Source organism: Herpailurus yagouaroundi, unplaced genomic scaffold (genome assembly GCF_014898765.1).
Source record: "Herpailurus yagouaroundi ecotype Mexico unplaced genomic scaffold, PumYag 197, whole genome shotgun sequence".
Taxonomy (NCBI): Eukaryota; Metazoa; Chordata; class Mammalia; order Carnivora; family Felidae; genus Herpailurus; species Herpailurus yagouaroundi.
In genome coordinates, this window is record NW_024412428.1 from 4,006,777 (window position 1) to 4,031,728 (window position 24,952).

Consider the following 24,952-nt stretch of genomic DNA (forward strand, 5'->3'; position numbering starts at 1 on the left):
ATAAAGCTATGCTAATCAATGTAGTGTAGTCCTGGCATAAGGACAGACCCATACATCAGTGGAACGGAGATTCCAGAAATAAACTTTCACATTCATGGTCAGTTCATTTTCAACAAAGGTGCCGAGACCATTGACTGGGGAAGGAATTGTCTTTTCGATACATGCAAAAAAACGCAACTGGATCCTTCTTTCATACATATACAAACTTAAGTAAAAATGAAGCATAGGTCTAAATTTAATAGCTAAAGCTATAAAACTCTTAAGATGAAAATATACGAATATATTTCATAACCTTGAATTAGGCAGTCTTTTTTTTTTCCAGTTTATTCATCTAGTTTTGAGAGAGAGAGAGAGAGAGGGAGAGAGGGAGGGAGCACGTGAGCAGAGGAGGGGCAGAAAATCCCGTGTCAACAAGGAGCCCAACACAGGACTCAATCCCACAAACTGTGAGACCATGACCTGAGCTTGACCATGATCAAGAGTCAGACGCTTAACCCACTGAGCCACCCAGGTGCCCCTGACAATCACTTTTTTAGATATAACACTCAAAGCACAAACAAGAGAAAAATATAGGTAAGTTGGATTTCATCAAAGTTAAAAACTTTGATGCAAAAGACACTACTAAATGAAAACACAACCTACAGATTGGGAGGAGGTATTTGCAAATCACATAGCTGATAAAAGTCTAGTATCCAGAATATGAAAAAACTCTTACAACAAAACAGCACACAACCCAATTAAAAAAATGGGCAAAGAGCCTGAATATATATTTTTCCAAAGTTATACAAATAGCCAACAACCACATGAAAAGGTGTTTAACATCATTATACATCAGGAAAATGCAAATGAAAACCAAATGAGGAAGAGGATTCTGGGAATATGGTGGAATAGGAAGCAGCAGAAATCTGTCTCCCCACAAGCGCGCGGGTGGAATGTGTCTGATATAGCCATTTTGGAATTCTGGATACCACTGAAAGCATGCAACTTCCACGGGAAGACTTGGATGGTAAATTGCCATGGTGAATTTTGGTCAGTTTCAGCGGTTAGCACAACAGCAGCTATCCGTCCCTACTCCCAGCCATGTAGCAGGCAAGTGTGTTTGGATTCCTTCAGCAGCTTGCACACAGCTTGCAGGAGTCAGGATGGGCAAAAAGGACTCTGTCCTCCAAATATCAGGGATCTGTGCTCTGATTGCTGGTTGCCGTTTCTCATCAAGAGGTGCAAAGAGGCAGGCGGCCATTGTGACCGCACCTCACCCACACTGTTGCAAGCCCTTCCCCCTCTGCCGGAAGTGATTTTCAGGAGGTTTAAAAGAACCCGTATTCCGTTCTCCCCTAGCTTCTTTTTTCCTTTTGGGGAGCCAGACATTAAACACTAAGACATTCAAAAACAACAGCGTAAACAGGGAAAATTAGAAAATAACCATGTGTGCCCACAGAAAGGCTCAGAAAAGACCTAAGAAGTTGTTAAGTTTACACCTCGGGTCTGTCCTCGGCACGATAAGCAAAACAATAACCAAAGAAAAGCCAACAATGAGGAAGGGACAGGATCTGATTTCCAGAGTTACCACATTATTCCATGCAAATGTCCAATGTTCATTAAAAAAACAAACAACAACAACAACAACAACAACAACAAAAACCCAAGGCATACAAAGAAGCAGTAAAGTATGGCCCATTCAAAGGAAAAAAAATAAATCAACAGAAAACGCCCCCTAAAAAGACCTGATGGCAGGTCTATCAGACAAAGACTTTAAAGTAACTGTCTTAAGGATGCTCCAAGTAAAGGGAAGATACGGAAAAAGTAAAGAAAATAATATGAACAAAATGGAAATATCACTAAGGAGAGACAAAACAAAAAAGACACCAAAGAGAAATTCGGCAGCTGAAAATTAAAAGAACTGAAATGAAAAATTCACTAGAGGGATTTAAAGGCAGAGATATGAGCAAGCAGAAGAAGAAACAGCAAACTTGAAGACAGGACAAGGGAAATTATAGTCTGAGGAAGAGAAAGTGAAAAGACTGAGGAAAAGCAACCAGAACCTGAGAGACTTATGGGACACCATCAAATGGACCAACATATGCCTCATGGGAGTCTCAGAAGAAGAGAAAGATAAAGGGGAAAGAATACTGGGAGAAAAAATGGCTCAAAAGTTCCCTAATTGGATGAATATAAATATCCATGAAGAATAGCAAACTCCAAGTAAGATGAACTCAAAGACTGACACTGAGACACATTATAATCAAAAAGCAAGAGAGAAGCAAATCGTCATACAGAATGCACCCTTAACAAAATCATCAGCAGATTTTTCCGCAGAAGCTCTGCAGGCCAGAGGACACTGACCAATATATATCAGTGTGCTAAAAGAAACCTGTCAACCAAGAATCCCATATCCAGCAAACTGGCCCTTCAAAAGTATGGGAGAAAATAAGACATTTCCAGGTGAACATAAACCGAGGGAGTTCGTGACCCCCTACACCTGCCCCGCAAGAAATGCTCAAGGGATCCCAGCAAGATGAAATGGGACACTAGGCAGTGATTCAAAACCACATGGAGAAATGCAGATCTCAATAAAGGTAAATACACGGGCAATTACGGAAGAGAGTATTACTACCTATATAACTTTGGTTTGTAACTCCAAATCTTGTCTGTATATAATTTAAGAGGCTAATGCATTTAAAAGAATTATTAGTTTATATTTTGGGGTTCGCAGTATATAATGATGTAATTTTGTAGTAACGACCAAAAGGGGTGGGGACAGACCTATGAAGGAGCAGAGATTTTATGTTATTAAGATGGTATAAATTCAAACTAGAGGGTTGCCTGAGTGGCTCAGTCGGTTAAGCATTCGACTTCAGCTCATGATCTCATGGCTCATGAGTCTGAGCCCCATGTTGGGCTCTGCGCTGACAGCTCAGAGCCTGGAGCCTGCTTCGGATTCTGTGTCTCCCATTCTCTCTGCCCCTCCCCCACTCATGCGCGCACACGCACTCTCTCAAAAATAAATAAAAACATTTTTAAAAATTTTAAATTCAAATTAGAGTGTTATCACTTCATGATGTTAAATGTAATCCCTATGGTAACCACATACACACACACAAAATAGCTACAGAATATACACAAAAGGAAATGTGAAAAGCATTTAAACATTTCACTCCAAAAATTCAGCTATATTCAAAAGAAGACAATAATCAAGGAAGTGAGGGACAAAAAAATGCTATAAGGCATATAGAAAACAAACAGCTCAATGCTTAGGTTCTTACTTAGTAATTATTTTAAATGTAAATGTGCTAAATTCTCCAATCCAAAGACTGAGATCAGGGATGCCTGGATGACTCAGTGGGTTAAGCCTCCGACTTTGGCTCAGGTCATGATCTCATGGTTCATGGGTTTGAGCCCCGCATCAGGCTCTCTGCTGTCAGCACAGGGCCCACTTTGGTTCCTCTGTCCCCCTCTCTCTCTGCTCCTCTCCCACTCACGCGGTCTCATACACTCTCTCTCTCTCGAAAATAAAACATTAAAGAAAAAAGACCGAGATTGGCACAAAAGATAAAAACACATAATCAACTAACTATATGCTATCTACAAGAGACTCACTTTATATCCAAAGACACAGACTGAAAGTGAAAGAATGGGAAAAGATATTCCATGCAAATAGTAACTAAGAGAACAGGGTTGGTTATACTAATGTCAGACATAATAGACTTGAAATATGTGAATGTTAGGGGCACCTGGGTGGCTCAGTTGGCTAACCATTCAACTCGATTTCAGCTCAGGTCATGATCTCACAGTTTGTGAGTTCAAGCCCTACATCAGGGTCCACACTGACAATGTGAAGCCTGCCTGAGATTCTCTCTCTCTCTCTCTCTCTCTCTCTCTCTCTCTCTCTGCCCAACCCCCACTCAGGAACTTGCTCTCACACACACTCTCGCTCTCTCTTAAAATACATTTACTCAAAACATATAATATGTGAAGGTTACAAGAAACAAAGGACATCATATATTAATAAAACATTCAATACAGCAAGAAGATACAACAATTATAAACATTTACACACTTAATGACAGACCATCAAAACATATGAAGGAAGCAAACATAAACTATTGAGACTTCATCAAAGCAAAACACTTCTGCACAGCAAAGAAAACTATCAAAACTAAAAGACAACTTACTGAATGGGAGAAGATATTTGCAAATGATATATCTGATAGAGTTAGTATCCAAAATATATAAAGAACTTATACAACTCAACACCAAAAGCACAAATGATCCAATAAAAAAAAAAAAAAAAATGGGCAGAAGACAGGAACAGACATTTCTCCAAAGAAGACAGGCAGGTGGCCATCAGACACATAAAAACATGCTCAATATCACTCATCAGCAGAGAAATGACATCAACAGCACAATGACATAACACCTCACACCTGTCAGAATGGCTAAAATCTAAAACTCAAGACACAGTAAGTGTTGGCAAGGAAGTGGAGAAAAATGAACCCTTGTGCACTGTTGGTGGGAATGCAAACTGGTGCAGCCGCTGTGCAGAACAGTATGGAGGTTCCTGAAAAAATTAAAAATAGAATTACCACATGATCCAGCAATTCCACTACTGGATATTTACCCAAAGAATACGAAAATACTAACATAAAAGGTATGTGGACCCCTAGGTTTATTGCAGCACTATTTACAACAGCCAAATGATGGAAGCAGCCCAAGTGTCCGTAGATAGATGAATGGATAAAGAAGAAGTGGTATACACACACACACACACACACACACACTGGAATATTATTCAGCAGGAAAAAAAAAATGAAACCCTGCCATTTGCAACAGCACAGATAGATCTAGAGAGTATAATGCTAAGAGAACCAAGTCAGAGGAAGACAAATTCCATATGATTTCACTCATGGGTAATTTAAGAGACAAAACAAACAAAGAAAAAAGGAAGAGACAAACCAAAAAACCAACTCTTACCTATAGAGAACGAATTGATGATTACCAGAGGGGAGGTGCAGGGGGAGGAGGGTGAAATACGTGATGGGGCTTAAGAGCTCGCTTATCATGATGAGCACTGAGTAATATACAGAGTTGTTGAATCATTATATTGTACACCTGAAACTAATATCACACTGTATGTTAATCACTCTGGACTGAGAAAAGTAATTTTGGTAATTTGAAATCACAAAACAAACATATACATATATAGACACACACACATATATACACCCATATACACATATAATATACATATGAAAGAGAAACTGCCAGAATTGGAGAGAGAGAGACACAGTTTCACAATAATAGTCGAAGACTTCAATACCCCACTCATTGCAATGCGCAGACCAACCAGAAGCGAGGAAACAGAATTTAAACACCACAGTAAACCAACTAGATATGACAGACATAAAACACTTCCTCTAACAACAGCACACACATTCTTCTCAAGGGCACACGGGACATTTTCCAGGACAGACTGAATGGTAGGTCATAAATTAAGTCTCAACGGATTTAAAAAGATAGCTTTCATACAAAATATATTCTCTGAACACAACCAGACGAAGTTAGAAATTATTCAGCAATTCCACTCATACACCCGAAAGAATTGAAAGCAAGGTTTCAAAGGGACATTTGTACACCCACGCTCGTAGCGGCATTATTCACAGTAGTCAAAGGTGGACGTAACCCAAATGTCCATCGATAGAAAAATGCATGAAGAAAATGTGGCAGGGGCACCTGGGGGGCTCAGTTAAGCTTCCGACTTCGGCTTGGGTCGTGATCTCGCAGTTGGTGGTTCGAGCCCCGCGTCGGGTTCCGTGCTGATAGCTCAGAGCCTGGAGCCTGCTTGGGATTCTGGGTCTCCTCCTCTCTCTGCCCCTCCCCTGCTCATTCTCTCTCTCTGTCTCCCTCTCTCCCCTTCTCAAAAATGAATAAACATTTAAAAAATTAAAAAAGAAAATGTGGCCTATACATACCATGGCATAGTAGTCTTTAAAAGGAAGGAAATTCCAGGGGTGCCTGGGTGGCTCAGTCGGTTAAGCGCCCAACCTCAGCTCAGGTCACGATCTCACGGTCCGTGAGTTCGAGCCCCGCGTCGGGCTCTGGGCTGATGGCTCAGAGCCTGGAGCCTGTTTCCGATTCTGTGTCTCCCTCTCTCTCTGCCCCTCCCCCGTTCATGCTCTGTCTCTCTCTGTCTCAAAAATAAATAAACGTTAAAAATTTTTCAAACAAATAAAATAAATAAAAATAAAACGGCTAAGATGGAACATTTTGATATGTGAACTTCATCACAACTTTTAACAATACACACAGGTGCTGGTGAGGAAGGGGAGAGGCTGGAATCGTCCTACGTTGCTGGGAAGAAATGGTGCCGCCTCCGTGCAACGGTCTGACGGTTCCGCAAGAGGTGGCACAGGGTTGCCACACATCCAAGCAACGTCAGGTGCAGGTGTACACGCACGGGAAAGAAAAACCTAGGTCCACGCAGACACGTGGACACAGATGTTCAGAGCAGCGCCACCCACAAGAGCCAAGATGTATAGACCCCAATCGGGCATAAGCTAGTGAGTAAACGCAACGTGGTCTATACGTGCGACGGAATCTTGCTCGCCACCGAAGAGAAACGAATCAGCTACACGCGAACACGCACAAACCCTGAGATGCGATGCAGGGTGAAAAAAGCTAACACAAAAGGCCACATAGTGTAGGATTCCTTTTATGTGAAGTGTCTAGAAAAGGCAAATCTGTAGTGACAGAGTTTACAGGAGTCACTGCCCAGTCCTGGGAGTCTGGGGGGAAATGGAGTACAGCCCTCCTTTCTGGGGTGATGACAAGATTCTGAAATGGACCGTCTGCAATATTCGGAAATGTGACTCTGTGACTATATTGAAAAGAAGTGAATTTTAAACTTTGAATGAACTGCACGGGATGCCAATCATATTTCAATAAAACTGTTTTACATGACTTCACTCACCCGAGGACGTTAAGAGACAAAGCAGATGAACATAAGGGAAACAAAAATAATATCAAAACAGGAGGGGGAACAAAAGAGAAGAGACTCTCAAATATGGAGAACAAACAGAGGGTTGCTGGAGGGGTTGTGCGGAGGGGCGGGGGGGCTGGGGGGCTAAAAGGAGAGGGGGCGCTAAGGAATCTACTCCTGAAATCATTGTGGCACTATATGCTAACTAATTTGGATGTAAATTTTTTTTAAAAAAATTTGTAGTAAAATAAAGTAAAAATAAAACTTTTTAAAAAGGAGGCTAGTTGCTCTGCTGTGGTGTCAGTTCATTCTTCATCTGGACAAAGGTAGTAACACAGGAATGGTACAGTCATCTCAGCTCAGCCATCAGGCAGAACGCATCTGCTTGGGTCATAAGTGAAACTTTCGGGTCCTCAATATGCGCATATTATTTATATGGATAATAATGCCTCCCTAGCAATGCGTGGCACACAGTAAGCTCATTTATTATGGCACTTATTATTAGCAGTACTTTTAATAATTGTGTGATAGTAACATCATAATCGTATAGGAAAAACAGCTCTTACTATAAGAAGACACATGTATGTTCCTCACAAGTATCAAAGTGATCTCTAGTTCAGGGCGCCTGGGTGGCTCAGTCGCTTAAGCGCTGGACTTTGGCTCAGGTCATGATCTCACAGTTCGTGGGTTCGAGCCCTGCATTGGGCACTGTGCGGCCAGCTCAGAGCTAGGAGCCTGCTTCAGATTCTGTCTCCTTCTCTCTCTGCCCCTCCCCCGCTCGCGCTCTGTCTCTGTCTCTGTGTCTCTCAAAAATAAACACAAAAAACATTTTTAAAAAAAGATCTCTAGGGGCGCCTGGGTGGCTCACTCTGTTGAGCGTCCTACTTCGGCTCAGGTCATGATCTCGCGGTCCATGAGTTCGAGCCCCACGTCGGGCCCTGTGCCGACAGCTCGGAGCCTGGAGCCTGTTTCAGATTCTGTGTCTCCCTCTCTCTCTGCCCCTCCCTGGCTCATGCTCTGTCTCTCTCACTCTCAAAAACGAATAAATGTTAAAAAAAAAGAAAAAAAAAAAAAGATCTCTATTCGTGGCGCCCATAAAGCAGTTCAATAATTCAATAAACATGATTGTTCACTGCTGTTAATTCAATTTTTTAAGAGCATGTTCAGGTGGCAAAGCACTGGCTTTGGGTTGAATTTTATAGTGCCCGTACCCTGTTTGGCCTACACAGGGAATTTTTTAAAATGTGAATTCATTTGCAATATTTAAGAAGAGAGAGATTTCACCCAAAAATGCAGATTTCTAGATTCTCTCGGGAAAAGGCAGGTTTGCTAACACTGGGCCATGTTCCTTTCTGGACCCTATCATTTGGACCTAGGAGGTCTCCATCCAAACTGCATAGCTCCTCTGCTACCTGCCTGGCCTAAACAGCACAAGCATTTGCAACATCTGGGCTGTCGCAAACTGGAGACTTGGAGATAAATCAGCCATAGCTGTCAATCTTCCGGAGCTCACAGACTAGCATGTTATGATGAAAACAGCCATAATAAATAGCTGGGGTCACTTAATATCAGCCAGATCCATTTTACAGAAAGGGAAACAATTTTATAGAAAGGGAAACAAGCCTCAAAGAAGTGACATGATTTACCTAAGGCAAACCGTATCAGCCAGACTAATACATCCAAATTATTATGAAAGTATCTGAACCCTTATGTAAATATCTCTAAGCATTTAATGTAACAGTTAAGGCCATTATCTTCCTGAAAATGAAGAGGCAAAAGCCCCTTTAACTTCTGTGGATTGTCTTCGAAAATTAATGTAACAGTTAAAAGTAAGGGTGAATCGGGGAAGTTATGTTCATGACCACCATACTTTGATTAACTAAGAAATAACAAAGACGTTAAATGGACAAATACCACGTTCAACTTTTTTTTATACAAGGAGGAAAGGAGGCACGTTAATAAAATGATACAAAATGAAGCAAGAGTGGGGCGCCTGGGTGGCTCAGTCGGTTAAAGCGTCTGACCGGCTCGGGTCATGATCTCGCAGTTTGTGAGTTCAAGCCCCGCGTCGGGCTCCGTGCCGACAGCTCAGAGCCTGGAGCCTGCTTCAGATTCTGTCTCTCTCTCTCTCTCTCTCTCTCTCTCTCTCTCTCTCTCTCTCTGTTCCTCCCCCACTCACACTCTGCCTCTCTCTCCTTCAAAAATGAATAAACATTAAAAAACATTAAAAAAAAAAAACCCAAAAAAATGAAGCACAAGCTTGTTATGTTACCAATTAATAGCTTACCAACCAAACACCTATCATTTATTCTGATACATGGAGCTTCTTTAGAAAATTACCAGACTCTATTTTCACAGAAAACACAGTAATTAAAGAGCCCCAAGGTGAGAGAGGGAAGACTGAGGATCATTTCTAGGAATCACGCCAGGTTCCTGTGTGCTTAATCTGTCCTTGGACTGACCTGGCCCCATTAATCAAAGCAACTGGTTTTCTGGGAAAATAACATGTTTTCGTGATCTGAAAAAGAGATATTAAAGGGAAACTATGATGTCATGGGGGGAAAAAAAAGCAAAGACTACGAATAAATTTAGCTGTATTTTCTCATTTTCTGTGGTGTTCCATGAAAAGTAAGAGACCAAGGTCTTTGTTGCCTTCTGTAATCGTACCTGGTTAAACAGGTTGAACTAATAGGTGTTTACAAAATGACAGGAAGTCACTTCAGTACTGACACCGATACTAGATGTTTGCATTTAAGTTCAACACGACTTACACAGACATTCTTCATAAAGCTGAGTTATTAAAAAAAAAAAAAAAAACGATGTAAATAAATTTTTTCCATTACACATGGAAACTTCTATTTTTTTTTAAGTTTATTCATTTATTTGGCGGGGGACGGGGACAAGGAGGGGCAGAGAGAGGAAGAGAGAGTGAATCCCACTCAGGCTCCGCACGGTCAACGCAGAGCCTGACGTGGGGCTCGAGCCCACAAACCTGGAGATCATGACCGGAGCCGAAGTCAAGAGTTGGAGGCTCAACCAACTGAGCCACCCTGGGGCCCCTGGAAGCTTCTGTTTCTTAAGAAATAAAGCACAAAGATAAATATGAAGTTCAAGAAATTTATATCTGGTCTCTATCTTTACATCAGGCTTAAGAGAAAAGTACACCAGGGGCTCAGCAAACCCTGCCCCCTTGCACCCACCTCAGTGCCTGGCACACAGGTAACATGCAAGAAATACCAGGTTTTCAATTAAAGTGACTATGTAACCATGTACTAAAACATACTTTTCCTGCAAAGCATCTTTAATATTATTTTTCAAGTTTAGATTGTAGCATGTGAAACCAAAATAATCAAGGCTGAATTTACTCTTACATGCCCTAGAAATCAGTCTTAGCCATTGGGATTTCTGGGTTTTCCTTCCGTGGGAGAATAAAGGATACTTAAGTCCATGCTTCTCTAATTTATTTTTATATCCTCAGGGACTAGCACCATCTCCGGAATAGAGGAATTACTCAGCAAATGTCTTAGAATAAATTAGTAATCTAGCTTTTTATAGCAACGATCCTTTCTCTGCTCTGGATCTAATGAAAGTAGTGATTAAGTAAGCACTCTAAACAATAAGTTAGTTAACTCATAAATACTCCTCAACAAGAAGCAATCCAAGCAAACTTGAAATAAACCCTTTTCTTTCAGTCCTGGGTGACAGCTTTAGCTGCCTTACCTCCGATTTTCAGATCAAGCTTGGTTTTCGTTAAGACTTTCTAATTCTAAACAATGGTTGGATGAAATGGCCCTCTGGTAACTTACATTTGCAACAGCGAAGACAAACCCTCCTCTCTCCTTGAATGGTAGTCAGGGTTACCTTAAATCGGCAGTATAGACTTGGTCTCCTTATTTTTGCCCGACCACATGACTTCAAACCCTCTGCTGTCTAGCTCTCATTCCCCTTCCGTTACCAGGGAAAAAAAGAAAGAAGGAAAGAAAACAGAAACAAAAAACAACCACTACCAATGCCACCACAACACTTCATTTCAGGAGTAACAGCATCAAATCAACAGGATGAGACATTTAGAGCGTCCTCCACCTACAACAGCAGAGTATATATTCTGTCCAAGACTACCTGGAATGTATATGAAGACGGACAATATTCTGGGGGCTCGAGCCCCAGAGGATTGCAGTAAAGCAATCCTCAAAACAACTGTAAAAACTAGAATCACATAGAATGTAGCCTCCAAACAAAACGGAATGAAGTACGAATCACTAACAGAAAGATGCCAGGAACATCTCCAACCATTTGTAAAGTAAACAATATGCAGGTAAATAATCCACAGGTCAAGGAGGAAGTCAAAGGGAAATTTTAAAAAATACATTTAACTGAATGAAAATGAAAATGAAACATATCATTGTAGGACACACCTAAAGCAGTGCTCTGAGGGAAATCTGTAGCATGAAATGAACACATTAAAAAAAGAAGAAACTTCTAAAGTCAGTAATGTAAACTCCCATCTCAAGTTAAGCCCGATAAAAGCAGAAGAAAGAAAATAACAAAGGTAAGACAGGTAAAAAGAAATTGAAAACAGAAAAACGGAGAAAATCAATTAGACCAAGAGCTGGTTCTTTTTAGAATATCACTAAAATTTACAAATCTCTAACAAGACTGACAAAACAAAAAAAAGATGGTGACACAATATACCAACATTAGTAATGAAATAAGATATGATTATAGACCCACCCCCAGACATCAAAAGGACAATAATGGAATATTATAAACAACTCTGTACCCATAAATTTGGCAATTTAGACAAAATGGACCATTTGTTCAAAAAATACAAACCAAAATTCACACAATATGAAATAAGTAACTTCAATAGCCCTTACCCATTAAGGAAACTGAATTTGCAATTTCAAAATTACCAAAAAAGAAATCTCCAGGCTCAGACAGTCTCACTGACTCTACCAAATGTTTAAGAAAGAATTAACCCCAATTCTACACAATTTCTTCCAGGAAATCAAGAGGAGGAAATACTGTTTCATGAAGTTATTATTAACCTGAAACCAACACCAGATAAAGATAGTACCCCTCCCCACAAAAAAAAAACACAACTACAGACCAATATCCCTCATGAATACGGACACAAGAATGATTAACAAAATGGAACTCAGCAATATGTAAAAATAATTATGCACATGAACAAGCGGGGCTTATATGCATTTGGGTTTATTCCAGGAATCCAGGAGTTTTTCAATATTTGCAAATTAAGCAACATACTTCATCATATCAGCGAGCTAAAAAAAAAAAAAAAATCACATGATTACATCAACTGACACAGAAAAAGCATATGGTAAAATTCAACACCCATTATCATTTAAAAAATCCCAAAACACAGGAATAGAGGGAAACTTCTTCAAGTTGATAAAGAGCATCAAACAGAAACCTACAGCTAACGGTGAAAGACAGAATGCTTTTCTCCTGGGATCAGAAACAAGAGGCTAGGGCTCTGACCACTCTTGTTCAACACAGGGCGAGAAGTTCTACCCGGCGCAGTAAGGCAAGAAAAGGAAATAAATGGCATGTACGTAGACTGGAAAAGCAGATATTAAACCATCTGTGTTTGCAACTGACACAACGGTCTTCATAGACATATTCCCAACAGTTCCTTGGGATCCCAAGGAATCTACCAAAAAATTCCTAGAACTAATGGATGAGCTCTGTAAGGTTGCAGGATACCATACACCAGAGGTTGCAGGATAAATATACCAACACACCAAACCTATATACTAGCAATGAACACATGGACATCGAAAGAAAAAATACAATACCATTATGGACCTTGAAGGTATTAGGCTAGGTGAAATAAGTCAGAGAAAGGCAAACACCGTATGATTTCCCTCACATGTGAAGTCTAACAACAACAAAATGAACAAACAAAACACACACATAGGAACGCAGAACAGTTTGTTGCTTACCACAAGGAAAGGGGGTTGGGGGGGGTGCGCAAAATGGGTGAAGGAGGTCAAATGTATGGGGATGGATGGTACTAGACTTTTAGCAGCGATCACTTGGTAGTGCATACAGATGTCCAACTATAATGTCGTACACTTGAAACTTACGGAATATTATACGCTAATTTTATCTCAATAAAAAACACAATACTATTTACAATCACTCAAAAAACGAAGTACTTGGGGCGCCTGGGTGGCGCAGTCGGTTAAGCGTCCGACTTCAGCCGGGTCACGATCTCGCGGTCCGTGAGTTCGAGCCCCACGTCGGGCTCTGGGCTGACGGCTTGGAGCCTGGAGCCTGCTTCTGATTCTGTGTCTCCCTCTCTCTCTGCCCCTCCCCCGTTCATGCTCTGTCTCTCTCTGTCCCAAAAATAAATTAAAAAAAAAAGTTGAAAAAAAAAAAAAAGCAAAGTACTTAGGTATAAATCTAAATCATGAATAGGAATTACACGCTGAAGACTACATATGATGATGAAATTAATGGAAAGACACACTGTGATTACTGATTGAAAGACTCAACACTAAAGATGCTGATTCTCCCAAAATTGCAGCAAGATTTTTTGTAGATATGAGATTATTCTAAAATTTATACAGAAAGGAAAAGGAGCTAGGATAGCTAAGACAATTCTGAAAAAGAATACAGCGAGAGGAATCAGACCATCCAATTTCAAAACTCAGAGCTATATGAATCAAGACTGATACCAACTGAGGTATAGACAATAGCTCAGTGGGACGGAAAAGAGAACTCAGAGAAGGACCTACACAAATATGCCCAGTGATTTTTGATAAAGGTGCAAAGCAACTGAATGGAAGAGAGGGAGTCTTTTCAACAAAAAAGTGCTGGACCAATTAGACATCCACAGACAGGGGGAAAGAAACAGAAAAGGAACAAACAAAAAAAACACCAAAATCATGACATAAATCTCATACCCTACATAAAAACTCAAAAGCAGCACAAACTTAAATTTAAAATGTAAAACCATAAAACTAAAAAAAAAAAAAGAAGAAGAAGACGAAGAAGAAGAAGAAGAAAATCTTTAGGCTCTAGGGCCAGGCAAAGAGTTGTTATTCTTAGGCTTGACAGGAAAAGCATGACCCGTAAAAGGGAAAACAAATCAAGAAATTAGACCTCATCAAAATAAAAACTTTTGCTCTGCAAAGGACCTGGTCAAAAGCTAAAAGGGCAAACAAGTCAGAGAACATTTGCAAGCCACGTGTCTAAAGAAGGACTGATATCTTCAGAGAATTATGCTGAGTGAGAAAAGCAAACCCAAACATACTATGTCCCAATTTTATAATATTTTTTAAATGACAGAATTATATGGGGGATAAATTAGTGGTTGCTGGGGGTAATGGAAGGAGTGGGGACATGAGGGAAGTGGGTGTGGCCATAGAAGGACTTGAGGGATCCTTGTGGCGTCGGGAATGTCTCTAGCTTGACTGTACCAATGTCAATATCCTAGTTGTGATGTTGTACAAGGATATGTAAATATCACTGCACTACACCATGCATGTGAATCTACAATTATCTCAGGATGGAAAGTGCAATTTAAAAAGTTAATAAACAAGAATTTAAAACTTCACGAACACAATTACACGTTGCCTTAGCTCTCAAATCCCCACTCTTCTTCAGCAAACTCCTGCCTCTTCTGTGTCGATGTTCACTTTGAGGAACCTTACTCCAGCTAATGACAATCATCTATGCGCCTCTGTCTTCCACACAACAAATCACCAGGATTTCGGTCTGCCTTTTTCTTGAATATTCCCAAGTGGATGTTCAGCAGGCGAGTCTAGGACCAATACCACAGGTGTGTGCGAATTCCGGGACAGACGACCCGGTCATGCACCGGCAAGCAGGTGTGGTGGCCACTTGCCTGTTAGGCCATCGGTAATCACCAGCCTTCTCTACATCACTTCCTTTGAAACCATTCACCTAACCCTTGTAACATTTCCACTCTTACCTGCATCACGCTGTGGAAGAAGTAAGAGGCACCGAGGTCACAGGAGCACACATCAGACACCTCAGTGAGAGGGCCTTCCCGGCACCAATCCTTCTTGCTCTGTCCTCCGCATGGACGCGGCAGATGCCGTCAGATGGCCCTGAGGGTCCTGACATGGGGGTCGGTAACTACTTCACCATCTTCCTTCCACCTCTCGCCAAACGGCAGCACTGAATGCACGAGGCGGCCAACAGGCAAGGTTTCCCAAGCGCCTTTGCACTCAGGTAGCACAAGAGTCTCCTTTTTGGGAATCTGGAACCGTCCAGATCTCCTAGTGAGCAGTTAGTGAGTGGGTGGTCCCAACACAAATCTGAATTTCTCGCTCCTCTGAGGAGATAGCTACAGGATTCTCCCGATGAGGAAACAGCTTCCCAACTAAAAATCCATGCGAAGTGTGTTCCACAACTAATTCTTTCTGAATCCTGCAGGGATGAGGTTAGACAAGGAAGAGAAAGATTCATAGCCAGGCACGTGTAATAACTGGTCACTGCATGATCCAGCTCTGTTTTCTTTTTTTAAAGTTTATTTATTTTGAGAGAGAGAGAATGTGCATGCATCCCCCCCCCTCCACGCGGAGGAGGGGCAGAGGGAGGGAGAGAGAGAATCCCAAGCAGGCGCTACGCTTTGTGGGGACCCTGACGACATGAGGGGACATCTACAGTCCCACGCTTACCTGACTGAGCCCCCCAGGCACCCCGGTCCAGGTCTCTTTAAACAATCACATGAAAAAACACCCTTCTGTTTGGAGAAAACAGTAATAAAGACACATGCTTTCAAGAGTCTTGTGGGTTTTTTAAATCTTCACTCACTACCGACTAAAGGGCTCACCGGGTCTTTCCAGGTGACCTGGAAGTACACACACTGGGACCTGGCTGTCCCAGTTCAGTCTGACAAGGGGCCGGGAACGGTCCTGCTGAACCAGGTCCCCTTTCACAAGGATCTTTATCCCGGACTGATCTGCACAGATACCCTCTATCTTCGTCTCAGAGGAAAAGTGTTCCAAGTGACACAAAGTGTTCTTAAAACTCCGCAGCCCGCACTGTGTAGAGGGTAAGACCTGGCCTCTACAGAGACAACCTTCCAGGAAAGCCTAGAAAACAGTACCGTCCTACTGACAGTAGGCCACTTCTGTCTTCCCCTACAGATTCTTCATCCCAGCAGGAAAGAAAAACTAAGAGATTGCTGGTATCTGCCCATAAAAACGAAAAAAGGGTATTAAACTCCTATAGCACGGAAACCACAATCATCTCCTTGAACAATTCCAATTCAGTGGTCCAGCATGCACCGAAATTTAATAAACCGCCCTGCCTTAGGATAATTGTCACATGGGGTTTGATTTAATTAATCTCAGCAGGCTTGAAGACAGCCCCCAGGAAGTCAATGGGATAAACCCCCTTCAGACGTGCTAGAATGAAAATGTGAGTTAGCTAAGCTACCAAGTCAATATTTTAGGTAGTGGTGGGGATTTCAGTTACATGCTTTGACCTACCCACCTGACTGTAAGCGCTGACCTTATAAAGCTAGATCGTTCTTGCTTCTGGGTACCCCTTGACGGCTTCTGGGTCAGCACCCATTCAGGGTGAGCACCATGGATGAGGGGTCAGATTAGAAATAAAGATTAGGAGAGGTGCCTGGGCAGCTCAGTCCGTTGAGCATCCAAGTCTTGATCTGGGCTCAGGTCATGACCTCACAGTTCGCGGGTTTGAGCCCCACGTTGGGCTCTGTGCTAAGCCTGCTTGGGATTCTCTCTCCGCCTCTCTCTCAAAATATATAAACTTAAAAATAAATAAAGATTAGGAAGGGCAGAAAGAGTTCTTGCTTCCTCCTATGAGATTCTGCTATGTTAGAAGGAAGGCAGACAGCATTCTCTGAGCCCTGGGTATTTTTCCTCCTTTCGAGTGGAGTTAAGAGAAGCATGGATGATGTTCCTCGCGGAAACCCAGAGAGCGGAAGCAAGCACGCATACCCTCTCACTCCTCCTGAGCCCCACTGCCCTGGAAGAAGATTCTAGCTCAGAAAGGAAAGCCTGGAGGAAGGTGACCTTCATCATTCTCCTCCCATCCAAGAGTGAGGTCTACTGAGAAAAGGAGAGACTGGCAGGGGGAGGGAGGGGTGAGCCCCGCCCATGCTACAATTAACACTTGACAGACGCTGTGAGCCTGTACTTGGCCCCAGTGCCTCACCCTGGCCTCCGCTGCCACCTGCATTTATGAATGAATGGTCCCTATGTCTCAAGGAGCAGGACACCGTCATTATCCGTGAGCCACGCAGAAGCACAAGACGCTCTGCCCGGCGCACGGCATTTCCAAAGCCGGGTCTGGAGCCGGTGTCGGCCTCCACCCGGCTCAACGTTGGACAGGGCTGTTTATACCCACGCCGGGGGGTAAGGACAGCAGGTGACAGTATGAAGCTAACCCAGTCAGCCTGATTCCCCAAGCTGCAAGTTTATAAATCACTCCTCACCTACACCTTGCCATGACTTGTGACTTGTCATGAAAAAAAACTAAATGAAGCTGCCACTCTTCCTTGTTCAGAATGCCACTGTTTCATTTGCTTAGTGAGGCCGGGCGTCGAAGACTGGAACTTGACGTAATTAGAAGCTCGCTCCGGGTCACACTGGTACGAGAGAGCACAGCACTGCGGTTCCATCACACACAGCGCTCTACGCGCACACAAACACACACGTACATAACGCACTTGCACATCACACATGGCGATCAGGGACCGATGGAGCGGGCACATACAGTCAAGCAGCCGATCCTTTTCTAGGAAGCAGAGGACACGGCAGTTCTGGAAAAGCGGCCTAGGGACACACAGAGAGAGACGCTCTGATGCCAGAGCTGAACTGGATTTGGTGAAATGAGTAGGCTTTGGTAAGATGAGCCAAGCAATCACTGGGGAGTTTAGGTTTGTGTTAGAAAAGTCAAAGGTAGCAAAAGCAGAGAAAACAGGTCTCTCAGATTTTAAGAACATACCATGTTGAAGAACATTCTGCGTACCCTTCCTGGTGTTTCTTGGATCGTTAGCCTCAAACGTCTGAAACCTAAATGTACTTCTCACCGTCCTCATTTTAAACTATATAATTCTGTTGAATATAACTAAAGCCGCAGATATTAATATATCCCCGCCTTCTTTGCTGTTTTCGATGAGGGTTCGGGGGATGTTATTTCAGAAGGATCCATGGAACATTTAAGCAAGGGCAAGTCTTTTGAAGGCCTGTATTTCTAAAGCCTATTCAGTCCGTGGGTAACTGGAGTGATAATGGGAAGACCACACAATGGAGCCTAGTCTTTACCATAATACTGAGCTGCTTGTGTGCTCGCTATACAAAAGTTTCCCCAGTGGTAGATTTTCACTCGGTAATCGGGCAGCAGAACAAATATAGCGAATCAATTATTTCCATTTGAAACACACACTTAAATGTCCCGGGGCCGACCTAACAGTAAACACCAATTACTTGCATATCCTGCTCAGAAAACAAAACCAAACACATAATCTAACTTTTCCACAGAAAGAGAACAAATATCTACACTCGAGATTAGGAATTCACCTACTTCTCCTTTCCTTATTTAGTTTGGCCATCCTCCTAGGACTGACTCTGGACTAAAAGATACTACAAACCCACAGAGTTCAAGCCGCATCGCAGATTTCATTCGGAGGGTACTACCTGTGGACCACTCACTCAAGCCTCCTGGTCCCTGGCAAACTACATTTAAAAAAAAATTTTTTTTAATGTTTATTTTATTTTTGAGAGAGACAGAGACAGAATATGAGTGGGTTAGGGGCAGAGAGAGAGAGAGAGAGAGAGAGAGACAGAATCCGAAGCAGGCTCCAGGCTCTGAACTGTCAGCACAGAGCCTGATGGAGGGCTCGAACTTATGAACTGCAAGATGATGACCTGAGCCGAAGTCAGACGCTTAACTAACTGACTGAGCCACCCAGGCACCCTGCGGGTGAACTACATTTTAATAACTTGTCAGGATATATTAGAATAATTGTTGCATGGGGTTTGGTTTAATTAATCTCAGCAGGGTTCAAGGAAGGCCCATGAAGTCAACATGAAAAATGTCCTTCAGATGTTCTATTATTGAAAGTTGAGGAACTATGTCACCAAAAAAGACAGTGACAGGGAAGGCTGCAGATATAAATCAAAACCCAAATACTTTACACGTGCTGATAGAGATGTTTGTCCCACCACGGTAGGAAAAGAAGGGATAGACAGACTTGCTAGGTTGGGGGGTGTGGTGCAAAGCAGATGTTCATCAATAGCTGTAGAATTACTAAAACAACCAACGAAGGTTGAATGAACATGCATGACGAGACAGGGAATGCGAAAGACTCTACATCCTTTCAAGCGATGGTCAGAAATACATAATTTATAACATGATGGCATTTAGATCCTACAAAACAGATCGGCTACCAAAAAGAGACCAAGTCTGAAGATTTATTCCAGGTCTGAAAACTGGCATTTAGGTACAAATGATATATTAGAGTGGATACAGAATAAACTGGATTCAGATCCCAACCCAGCGGCTTGCCACCTGCATTAACCTCGGGAAGGCATTACCCTGTGTGTTTCAGCTGCCATATCTGAAACACGTAGACAGTAATGGTACCCAACTCTCAAGTCATTCCCGTCCATGTTGCAAAGCATTGCTACTTCATGACCGTAGAGTCTGGATCGATTCCAAAAACTCACGTTTTTCCAGACAGAGATGGGAAAACAGTGCCAGGTGCTGGGAAGCCTGGGGTGGGGAGGGCATGCTGTGTTTACAGCGCGACCCTTATATCCTTACAAAGAGGGGGCTTAGAGAATCAGATGTGGAGATCCACAGCATTGGGCTATGGCGCCTCTCAACTCTGAGAACAAAAGACAGGACGGCCAGAAGCTCTCCCAACCAATATGCACTCAACAATCAACGAGTGTTCGTCATCAAACAGCTGAAACGACTGCCTTTCTCCTCCTGCCATAAAACCATCAGTGCCCGTGTCAGCAGATGTATACCAAGCACTTACCACACGCCAGGCCCTCTGCTAAGCAAGAACGGACTCATTTTACCCTCACAACAGCCAGTCACAGTGGTTCCCACACTCCGCTGTGCATGGGCAGCTTCTAAGAATTCCCATACCTAGACCACACCCAAAACCAATCACGATATTTGGGAGTGGGAGTAGGCATCAGCTTTTTTCAAAGACCCCTGGGTAATTCCAACGTGCAGCAAAGTTTGAAATGCCCACCAAAGGGCTGGCCTACATATTGCCTACATTTTTCAGATAAGGCAACTGAGGCACAGACAGGTGTTACAGAAATAATACGAATTACTGGCATGCAATGCAATGACGCAGGGGGGGCCGAAGAAATTGTGAGGATGTACATACGCTGGGTGAAGAAATGCAGGACATGAGGGTGGCTGTCGACCTGACAAAAATCCTACGCAATCCAACCAGGCAGACACAGAGCTACCTTTTGTTGAAACAGTTATCACGGAACCATGAAGGCTAACTGTTTAGGACCGTCTAGAAAGCACGTGTTCTAGAATAATCGTTCTCAAACTCTGGCCTTCTGAAACTCTCAGCACGTCTGACTGAGAGCCCTAGAATTTGCTCTTCTAAAAGATCCCCGAGTGAGGGAGAACCCCTGTTTTAGACACCACCGTAACAGGCATAAATGAGACGCTGGGAGCCACAACTAAGCAGAAGTGTTTGAGAGTTCCTAGGGGCACCGAGCCGCAGTCTGTTTCCCTGCCTCTTCTTATTCAATCTGGCCGAGTCTGTCTTTATGCCTCCCTCTGCCAGCTCCTTCCCTAAGCTGTTCACCCCATTCAGCCCAGGCTGTAGTTAACTCTTAAAACAGAGGCTTCCTCCAGGAAGCCTTCCTGGATCCTAGACCTCTCATGTGCTCCCCGAAAACCCTGCCCCTAAACTGATCGCTACACCTGCTATACGTTTCAAGACTTTCCTTTCACACATCTACCCTCTCCCGCTGGACAGGAAGGTGAGCCTCCTCAAGGACAGGAGCTGTTTCCGAGGACTCTTTCCACCTGCGGCATCCAGCACGAGGCCCGGCACATAAAAGGTGCCAAGTGTGCGCCTGCGGGCCCGCCATCCCGCCGGGAAGGCTGGAAACGGAGCAAAGCTGTGAAGTAGAAGCTGGTTTTCTCATAGCTACAGACAGTCCCAATGTATACACTGGATGTGTTTCAAAGTCCACGTGTAAGTTGTCTTTAGGACTCAGGGCTCATTCACTTCTGCAGCATATGCGGTGGTTAAGCACTAGAGCCTGACCTCAGAAATCTGTTTAACGTGACCGAACTGTTAAGTTTAACACTCAAGTACAAGACTGCTCACTGTTTAGATTATATAGAATGATAATCTCTATGAAAGACTGTGATCAAAGTTCCGGTACCAGGAGCACGTCTCATTCCTGGCCTCCTGCCCCTCTGTTTTAAGACAATAAAATCTTGGACTCCCTCCCCTTGCACCTGTCCTATGGGATAAGGAAAGTTCCCAGTTTCCCACTTGCCTCCCTCCTCCAACAGTTTCCAGTCTGATCATTTCAGCCCTATATTCTCCTCTTCTCCAAAGACAGCTTGCCAACCTTAGAAGCAAACTCCGTCACGATGGGATGATAACGGGGGCTGGGGGGAAAGGCTGGCTGTCCCCTTCTTGCAGATAAGCCATGCAGAGTCCTCTCGGGACTCCCCAGTCTGGCTGATTCCAGACAGCGAGGACAGGAGGCAGGGGAACGTTCCAGTCCAGAGCTGGCAGGCGAGCGTGGAAGATATTTTCAGTCAGGCACATGGTCCCTGAAATTACAAGGCTGAGTTCTCATTTCTTCCACAAAAGCAGAGTGGTCCTACTGCAGGGAAACGGTGGAGGCTGTATCTGACCAAGAAATCAGGTCCTTTGAGGTCCTGATTAGATGAGGTAACAGTCCTACGTCTGGGCCATTTGAACATGAAGACCACAGGATGGGGCATCGCCTGTGTCCACAACTGTGGACGTCCGACCACGGCAAACTGCCACCGCCCTGTATTAGAAACATATACGATTGTCTTTTCATTCCGGACACTGCCACAGCTCCCCGGTGCCCTCTCAGGCGGTGAGAAAGCACCGCGTGCTTCACCCGACGTGAAGCAGAGAAGTTCCGGAAGGCCCTGGAACTTCTGTGAGCCCCGGCCCCCCACCCTCGTGCCGCACCTGCACTCAGCAAGCAGGAACCATCACTTTGTAGAAGCCTCTGAGAAACAGTGCTGCCTGAGGGAGTCACAAGCCACAGGCAGACAGACAAAGGGAAGCGGACGCCCAGATTTCCTGGGCCAGGCAGCCCTGTGCTCCGGTCTCACTCTGGTTACTTACTATGGGGCTCTGGCCATGACAACGTCCCTGACCTCCATCCTCTCACCTGTGAAAGGGGACCAGGAAAACCTCACTTGCTGTTCAGCTGTGACGATCCTCACCTGAACCACAGAACACAGACAACAATTTGAGTGACCATTCCCTGGATTCTCCCAAGGAGGGACCTAACCACCCTTCTCATTCTAGAAGCCTCAGAGGGAAGTTAATTACATACAGCGTATACCTTAGGGCATTAGGGTTTAATTCTGTCAAGAGGGACGGATACAGAATGAGCTGAGTTGAGCATTATGGGTAAAGAATACCCTCCAGGTTTCCTGAGGGTTCCTGGGGGAAGGGATTAAAGGGACAGGAAGGACCCGGAATCAGGAGGGCATGGGTGTAAGTCCCGGTCCAAGAGAAGGGGGGGTGGGCTTGTCAGAGGCAATACAAAAACAGAAACTAACCCGACAGGCTCTCCCCCTTCGCTTCTGTTTCATTTGAGATGCAGGATGGAGGAAATCATGTGAGCACTTTGTGCCTAATGCATTTCTCTCTGCAAATGGAAAATACAATTAAACATTACAGTTACTGATCTTTAAACTGCCGTGTATAATATGACTCGCCTCTAGGAAGCAGTGTACGTTTGGCGTTCGCTCTTGGTGTTTTGAAAATAACAAAATTACTTCTTTCTAAGACATGTGAATTGATAACTTCCGTTGATTTTATGACCCCACGTATGCCATCACGTATCTCAAAAGCAAACATTTTTAAGGGTTTAGCTTTCAGACAAAACACACACACACACACACACAGAGAGAGAGAGAGAGAGAGAGAGAGAGAGAGAGAGAGAGAGAACCCCTGACAATTTCCATTCTAAATGAATCTTTCCAAAGCCTCTTAGCTCAGGAAAGGAAGAGGAAAGACGGTTCATTGTTTTCAGCAGCAAGCAGAGAGGTCAACCCACCAAGCCACAGGGCCAGGCATGGAGAGCCTTGGACCCGAAGTCAACTGATCTGGGATCTAAAGCCAGTTCTACCGTCTTGCTGCTTTCCCTTGGACGCGTCACTTTCTCTCTGGGTCCCAGTTTCCTCACCTGTGGAATGTCAGATCCCTTCCTGCCATCAGAGGATAAAACTTTACCTACAACTCTGCTTCAGTATCACCAAAAAAATATTTGCCTCCAACTTTCAGGAAGGTGAAGACCAACAAGACAGTATTTGAACAAGGCTTTAAGGTTATATAATGAACTAGAAATAAACAAGACTCCTAAAATCACTGGGTTATCAGGGACTCTAGAGGCCTGGCCAGCTAGCTGAAAGTGGAATTGAACTCTCAATGCACAGGAGACAGTTGGCAATGGTCTTTTCTTTCTCCTCGAGTTCCTGTAGCTAAGGGGGCCAGGGTGTTCTCTTAAGGAAGCAGGCTGAAAGTGAGCTTGAAATGACAGTCAGCCTGGTCAGTGTCCCCAGTCTTGCTGAAGGGCATTAGGCATCAGGTTTTCCCCATATACTGTTCTACAGGTAGAGATAGTTTGCCCTCAACTGTTATCAATTGCAGACTAAATAAAGCATGCAAATGATGACCTGGTTTCCAAAGCCAAATTCCAGCCCATGTCTGAGTTCAAAAGTTCCTACCACACGGAAGCTCAGCGCCTGGTGAGGAGGGGTCCACTACTACGTAGCCATGAGAAACTGGGCCTGTTACTTCTCTCAGCCTCTCTGGTCTCATCTGTAAAATGGGGACAGTAATAATATCTATATTCCAAGGAGGAGAGGAGGATTTGTGAGTTATTATTGCATGTAAATCCCTCAAAAGGGTGCCTGGCCCATGTTAAGTGTTTTGGTAAGTGCTACCTAACATTCGTATTGATATCAATGGTAACATAATTCTAGAACTATGTATACGATACTAGAGCAGACAGGAAGATCCTGAAATCCAGAGCACTCCTGGGGAGATACAGCTGTCCCCTACCTCCACCTCCTGACCCCTTCAGGGGTCTGAAATAAAGTCTGCAAGGTAACGGACGACTGATTGGAAAAGAGGAAAAGGAACCGACGGATGGTGATGGCATAGAAGAATCACAACCAAAGACAGTGAACCGAGGGGTGCTGTGAGGGCAACAGCAGGCTGTGCTGGCAAAAAGCACCTGTCAAGGAGAAAGAAGTAGTTTGTGAAAAGCAAGAAAGCACCATGTGGGAGAAACTCACCATACAGAATCAGGATGCCCACGCCTGCGTAGCACAAATGAAAAAGTGGATAATCAAACTGGGTGGACAGATGATGGCAAATGTGGGGGCCGAAGGAGGTAGATGAAAATTACAATATGTATAAGAAACAGTCACATAAAACTCTAAAGGATGTGGGGGCAGAGAACAAGGTTCAGCAGCGGGAGGAGTGCATGATTAACAGACACCAGGAGAACAATGGAGTGAGGAGGTTTGCAAATTGGGGGACGTGAAGGAAAAAGGTGCATTTGTTAAGAAAGGTGGAAATACAAAACGGGAGTGAGATTTCTGTGCCTGTTGGCAAAGGACAGCAAAGAACTGGGACTCTTGGAGGGGGGTTATGGGGAAGAAAACAGGCAACACAGAAAACGAGGTGGGGTGCAGAGAAAACGGGGGGGGGGGAGGGGTTGA

At 43.7% G+C, this 24,952-nt stretch overlaps 1 protein-coding gene across 3 annotated transcripts in view; it reads right to left on the reverse strand.

Moving 5' to 3' along the window:
• The window catches only part of SPATA13 (spermatogenesis associated 13), a 348,795-nt gene that overhangs the window by 121,403 nt on the left and 202,440 nt on the right, over positions 1-24,952 (reverse strand). The gene's annotated exons all lie outside the window — the stretch shown is intronic.